Here is a 6,485-nt window from a genome sequence, read left to right on the forward strand (position 1 = left end):
TCAGGTTGGAGGGCACCACCAGCAGAGATTGCGTTGGCATAGCAGGTCAAGCGGGGTAGCAAGACATCTACAAAGGAGCGATAATACGCTACCGTAAAGCCATCAGGACCAGGCTCCTTGCCATTGGCCATAGCTTTCAATGCAATGCGCATCTCCGAGGTGGTGAACTCCCCCCTCCAGAGTAGCTAGGGTGTCAGACAGGAGTCTAGGTAAGTTGGCCTGTGCCAGGTAGTCCCGGATAAGCTTAGTCCTAGTGTCCCAATCCGCTATAGTGTGTTGGATGTGATATAGGTGCTGATAAAACTCTCAAAATTCTTTAGCTATAGCCAGTGTTTCATGCACTAGAGCGGCGGACAAGGTCTTAATTTTAGCTATAAAGTATGAAGGAAGCATTTTTTTTCTGTTGCAATGAGCAAACTAATAGCCGACCCAGCTTATTGCCCCACTCATGGAAACGTTGGGCCACTATGCAAGACTGCTGCTTCTGCTCCACATGAAAGAGGGCTTTCAATTCTTCTGTCTTCAAGGTCAGAGTGTGAAATACTGCCTGGGATTGCCTAGCTTTATGTTGTTGCGTGAGGACACCAATGTCACAAATTAGTTCAGATTGTTGATGTGTCCATTCCCTCTTTTTCCTAGCTCCTAGTTCTATGAGTTTACCGTGAGCCTTGTGTGCCTCCCAAAGTATACCCGGTGAAATGTCGGGATGCGTATTTTCCTTAAAGTAAAGGGACAGGTCCTCCCCTATCAGTTTTTTATCAATTTCTCCAGTTATGAGAACTTCATTGAGCTTCCAATTTGTGGTCCTATGGGGCAGAGACAGGATTTTTAGTTTGAGCACGATTGAGGCATGATCGGCTATGGGGGAGGTCTTAATGTCAGCACCTATGGGAAGTGAGAGGTGATGGTGGTCTAAGAAGAAAAAGTCAATTCTAGAGTAGGTTTAATGCACATGGGAATAATGGGTGTAATCTCTCGTCTGCGGGTGCATAATCCTCCACAAATCTATCAGCTGAGCGTCATGCAAACGTTTGCATATGAACAGCAAACATTTATGCAAGATACTGGATCTCCCCTGTGACGTGTCAAGGAGAGGTTCCAGTGAAGTATTAAAGTCCCCAGCAAAGAGAATGCATCCACTGGCGAAATCCCGTAGTTTCTTGAGAGTGGTCGCTATGAAGCCTGCTTGGTCACGGTTAGGGGCATATAAAGTTGTTAGAGTGCATGGCATACCGCCCAGGCTGCCCCTTAAGAACAGAAATTGCCCAGTTGGATCACTTAACATGGATTCCATCGTAAACGAGGTACCCCTGCGGAACCCAGTGGCCACACCTTTTGCTTTATGCACATCCGATAAGCTATAATACCACGTGGGGTAATGTGGGGAAAAAAGTTTTACTGAAGTAGTGTGTGTGAGGTGGGTCTTCTGCAGAAAAACAATGTCTCCCCGCAGACGACCCAGCTCTCTATACAAGTTGTGTCTTTTACCTGGGGCGTGGAGGCCCCTCACATTAAAACATAATAAGTTCACCGTAGCCATGGGGACCAGCAGGGGAGATCCACATACACTATTTTCCAGGGAGTTGGACCTGAGGCAGGAAGCGGGAAGGGAGGATGAAAAGGGGGGAGGGGGAAGGGAGAGGAGAGAAAAGAGCAGAGAAAGTGTGTAAAAAAGAAAAATCGTTAACATCTTGCAGTGAAAAAATCACAGACCACAATAGGGGATGGTCAGCATGTGCACACAAAAGTCTGCGGTGCATAGAAAGGGCACTCATGAGGCCCGACACCCACATGCCCACCGCCCAAAGAGGGGCAGGAACATGGGAGCATGAGGCTGCATGGTGCCCCATGGTGGGGGGGGTGAGGAATCTCGGGCATCAGACCGCGGTCACCAAAATCGGTGTGAGCGTTGTCTCGATGCTCTGGCATCGACACCATACAGTCAAGGCTAGACACCAATAAAGTAGCACTTAACTTAAATCCTAAAACTTATAACATAAAACATAAAACACGGGACGTTGCCATCCGCCATTTAGCAAGTAGTAGCATCAACTCAAACAGTCAGAGTAAGGCCTAAATACTAATCTATAGGACTGAGGGGTATAACAGTATGCCAAGGGCAGTGAAATACTTGTGGTCAAAAGATATCAGGCAGTGCCAAACGGGGAAACTGAGAGGCCTAGGCCATCAGGCCCGGTTGTTACCCCAACTGGGGTGATGCGCCAGAAGCAGAGGAGTGGTGCTTGCAATCCACTTTTTGCCAACTTGGTTCGGAGTTGTTGGAGGGGGGCGGAATGGCATCCTGCCAACTGGGGTGTTCCGGCGGGGAGATGTTAACATCCATGCAAAATTTCTCTAGGTCTTCTGGGAACCAGAGTATCGCCATTTTACTGTCTCTGCTTGCGATCAGGGCCGCTGGGAAGCCCCACCTGTAATTGATGGAGGCAGCTTCTCTGTCAGGGGACGCAGGGCCCTGCGACGCTCCAGGGTCTCTCTGGCCCAGTCTGGGAAGAAAGATAAGGTTGCACCATCAAAGTCCAGTCAGGCGGCGTCACTGGCCTTCTTCATAATGAGCTCCTTTTACTCATAATAGTGGACCCTGCAGATGACATTGCGTGGGATGTCCGAAGAGAGGTTGCGAGGACAAAAGTCCCTGTGGACATGGTCTATTTTCAGGGGATGATCAGCCGCCTGGTCCAACAGACCATTAAAGATGCCCCGGATGGATGGGAGAAGGTCCTTATCTCCAGTTGTCTCAGGTAGGCCCCTGATTCGTATGTTATTCCGTCTGTTGCGGTTCTCCTGGTCCTCGATTTTGTAGAGGGCCATTCTGTGTGCGATAGTAAGGCTGCGAGTGGATGACTGCAAGTTTCTAATGGCGGCCACGTGGCGATCTAGGCGCTGCTCGGTCTCCTCCACTCGTTCCAACATCTGAGAGAGATACTAATGCCCAGGCACGATCTCCATTCTGGCACCTCTGCTGATGTACAATGGGAACGCTGTGACTATGCGAGTGTAACTCAGCCACTGACCGTGGAGTAAGCAGGCAAGCGGGCCGCATTTCCAGATGCTACTTCTATAGTTCCGGCTACTGCATCCCTGACAGCTGAATATGATCCCGCCGCCTGCTGTCAGGGATGTTATAGCCAAAACTATAGAGGTAGCATAGGGGCTGGATTAACCCCACTGTTTTTAAACAAGTCCTGCCCGCTGCCACCGCGGGGCTTCCGCAGCCCACCATTGACCACTGCCCTTTGTCCAAGACAAGTATTGGTTGCCAGGACCATCCCAGGCAGAGAAGGAGGAGGTAACTTTTTCCTCCCTGCTCTGCCTCCGAGTGCCCCGTCTCCCAGCTTCCGCCCTGCAGTGCCGACAACCGAACAACCTGAGGTGAGGAGGATGCGTCGGGACTTGGGACTCAGCAAATGTTACTGGTAAGGGGAGAGTTGGGGGCACAGACTCTAGCAGTGTGAGTGTGCTCTGTACTGCAGCAGGCAGGGAGAGAGGAGGGGAGTAGTGCAATCATTCTCAGTCATACCGTGTGTGGAACACCGGGGAGCAGCTGAAATGGAAGTCCAGCCTGCTATGCTGGGATTTGTAGTCCCATGGAGGCGAGGGCAATTCTTACACATACTGGGGAAGGGGTCTGGTTATATAAAGTAAAATACTCTGTGCTGTACTGTGGTGTAAGGGAAGCTCTGTGGGAACCCTGATTTAAGGGAGGAACTGTGATATGAGATGTAACACTATTGACTGTGGTGTAAGGGGTAATGCTGTGGACTCTAAAGTAAAGGAGGACTCAGACGTGAGGGGGTCACTGGGGACACTGTGGCATATGTAGGGGCACATTCACAAATGCTTTGATTTCTGAAGAGTGATCCACAAAACAGATCACTCTTCATAGAGCATTTTAGAGGTGGTGAGGAGATGTATCGCCTCCACATCACCTGTTTTGACCCCTTGAACTCCACACTGCACGCAGTTGCGGGGAGCTTGCAAAGAGCCGTCATTCACTTGAATGGGTCACAGTCAGTGGGTGCTACACCTGCTGAAAGCAAAAAGGGTTATAATTGCAGCTGCGGCATGTGAACATACCCAGCCGCTGCCTTTACAGCTAAAAAGTAGTAGTGGTTGAGGGGTGGTAAGAGAATGGTTCAACTACAGAGACAGGTACTCGGGTAACTTGATGAGCTGCAGACAGGTACTCGGGCACTCTGATGGGCTGGTGACAGGTACTCGGTTACTCTGATGGGCTGGTGACAGGTACTCGGGTAGTCTAATGGGCTAGTGACAGGTACTTGGGTACTCTGATGGCCTGGTGACAGGTACTCGGGTACTCTGATGGGCTACAGATAGGTACTCGGTTACTCTGATGGGCTGGTGACAGGTACTCGGGTACTCTAATGGGCTGGTGACAGGTACTCGGGTACTCTGATGGCCTGGTGACAGGTACTCGGGTACTCTGATGGGCTACAGATAGGTACTCGGGTACTCTGATGGGCTGGTGACTGGTACTCGGGTACTCTGAAGGGCAGTGACAGGTACTCAGGTACTTGGTACTCATATAAACTGTGACAGGTACTCATATGGACTGTGACTGGTACTCAGGTACTTGGGTACTCATATGGACTGTGACAGGTACTCAGGTACTCGGGTACTCATATGGACTGTGACAGGTACTCAGGTACTCATATAGAGTGTGACAGGTACTCAGGTACTCAGATGAACTGTGACAGGTACTCGGGTACTCAGGTGGACTGTGACAGGTTAGGTACTCAGGTGGACTGTGACAGGTACTCGGTTACTCTGATGGACTGTGACAGGTACTCGGGTACTCAGATGGACTGTGACAGGTACTCGGGTACTCAGATGGACTGTGACAGGTACTCGGGTACTCAGATGAACTGTGACAGGTACTCATATGGACTGACAGGTACTCAGATAAACTGTGACAGGTACTTTGATGGGTGGTGACAGGTCCTCTTTATGGGGGGGGCAATCAGTGTGACTGGTGTACACTGTATGCAGTTACAAGATGTTACCGCGCAATCTCCTTCTCAAACATGATCGGTGTGTGAGAAGGAGAACCCGGTAACGTCTCGTTACCGCGGCTTGTTGACATTTAGTGATTGGCTGTGAAAGGATCACAGCCGATCACGTGGTAAACAGCCGCCGGCTAATGGCTGTTTACCAGCGTTGGTGACGAGCAGTGTTCTCGGTAACACACTGCCACAGACATACACGCGCGCATGCGCCATGCAAAGTGGGGCGGTACCACCTGTGATCGGCCGTGACGGCTGATCACGTGGTAAACAGCCATGCCCAATGGAACTTAACCAAAAAGTGCATTCTACGCATCTAAAAATCTAGAAAATATACATAATCAAATCATTATCAACCAAAAAAATAATGTCAAAGCAATAACTCCAAGGCCAATAATGAATAACACATTATCTCCTCCGATTACGCAACATGGTTGACGAACGGCCGTTCAAATGAAAAGTGCGAAATGAAAAGTGAGAATCAACACTGACCAAACTTCTACTAACACGAAATTAGCAGAAGGAGCCCAAATGGTGGTGCTAAAGAGCTGAAAAACAATGTAGTACGTCACTACGTTCGTAATTGTGTGGCCGTGTGTATGCAGGACAAGTTTGGGCCAACGCCCTTCAGACAAAATTCCACGGTTTTGTTGGTCAATAATCCGATCGTGTGTATGAGGCTTAATGCCCCGTACACACGGTCGGATTTTCCGACGGAAAATGTGTGATAGGACCTTGTTGTCGGAAATTCCGACCGTGTGTAGGCTCCATCACACATTTTCCATCGGATTTTCCGACACACAAAGTTTGAGAGCAGGATATAAAATTTTCATTCTGATCGCGTGTACCCAAATCCGACGGACAAAGTGCCACGCATGCTCAGAATAAATAAAGAGATGAAAGCTATTGGCCACTGCCCAGTTTATAGTCCCGACGTACGTGTTTTACATCACCGCGTTCAGAATGATCGCATTTTCTGACAACTTTGTGTGACCGTGTGTATGCAAGACAAGTTTGAGCCAACATCCGTCGGAAAAAATCCTAGGATTTTGTTGTCGGAATGTCCGAACAAAGTCCGACCGTGTGTACAGTGCATTAGGCTTCACTACCGGTTTCTTTTACCTGAGATGGCAGCAGCAGCACCCAAGAACCGATTGCAAAATGTGCTGGGGTGCAGGGTGTCCTAATTTTAAAAGTCAGCAGCTGCAGTATTTGTTGCTGCTGACTTTTAATTTTGTCTGAAGGAGCCTAATGCTCCACTTTAATGTCACTGGTGATGTCAGTGGTAGTTAGTTCCCTCCAGTGTCAGTTAGTGTCAGATTGGCCGCCGCACTACCGCAGTTCCATTATAAGTCGCTGATCACCGCCTTTTTTCCATTTATGTGACAAAAAATAAAAAAAACAGTGGTGATCAAATACCACCAAAAGAAAGCTCTATTTGTG

The sequence above is a fragment of the Aquarana catesbeiana genome, linkage group LG02, assembly GCF_042186555.1.
Source record: "Aquarana catesbeiana isolate 2022-GZ linkage group LG02, ASM4218655v1, whole genome shotgun sequence".
NCBI classification, from domain to species: Eukaryota; Metazoa; Chordata; class Amphibia; order Anura; family Ranidae; genus Aquarana; species Aquarana catesbeiana.